Below are 829 nucleotides of genomic sequence, written 5' to 3'. Positions count from 1 at the left end.
GGCACGGCACGTCTGTGGGGCAGACAGGTTCCAATCATGGCTGCGGGGGGGACGGGGCACAGCATGGCTATGGGGCAGATGGGCTCCGGGTGTGGGCATGGGGTGGACGGGGCTATGGGGCAGGCAGGCTGGTGACATGGCTATGGGGCAGAGGATGGCTATGGGGCAGGCAGTGCAGACCCAGAGCTCAGTGGGCTTTGTGGGACCACCCCCCCACATCCCAACCAGCCCCCCAACTCCCTTGGAGGGGCCCCGCCCAAACACTTCCAGCCAATCAGAAGCCTGGCAGCTCTGACATCATCAGTCACCGGGCAGACACCTGGCCAGCGAGTCCCGCTTGGGACATTGCCCACAGCAGCAGTGGTGGCCGGGCAGCACCCATGGGTGCCCCCACCTCGTCGGGCAGCGGAGGCAAGTGGTGGCTCCCCGGGGTGCACCCGCACCCCACCAGCGCCCCGTTGGCCCCGGTGGGGCAGGATCTGTCCCGGGGAGGCCATGGCAGGACGGCAGGCGGCCGCGTGGCGCTTGGCTTTGCCTTCCCTTGGCGTCCCACCGCCATGGCAGCACCGCGACGGCCGCCTGCGCGCTGGGGGTGCCCCACACCTTCGCTTTTTGCACAAAATTTTACAAGTGAAGTGCAGTCCGGCATCTCGTGGGGTACGTCCTCTGTACCCCCAAGACCAGCGAGGCTTCAGGTGGCTTCATCATCCCACAAAAGGCAACGCCCAGAGCGATGCCATGCCCCAAAATCCCCCGGCAGCGCCCTGTCTGCAGCCCCCGTGTGCCCACACGCTCCGTGGATACCCTTCCCCCGCCTCCCCCTCCTCCC

Source organism: Charadrius vociferus, unplaced genomic scaffold (genome assembly GCF_000708025.1).
Source record: "Charadrius vociferus isolate BGI_N301 unplaced genomic scaffold, ASM70802v2 scaffold529, whole genome shotgun sequence".
Taxonomy (NCBI): Eukaryota; Metazoa; Chordata; class Aves; order Charadriiformes; family Charadriidae; genus Charadrius; species Charadrius vociferus.
This window is presented reverse-complemented; position numbering follows the sequence as displayed.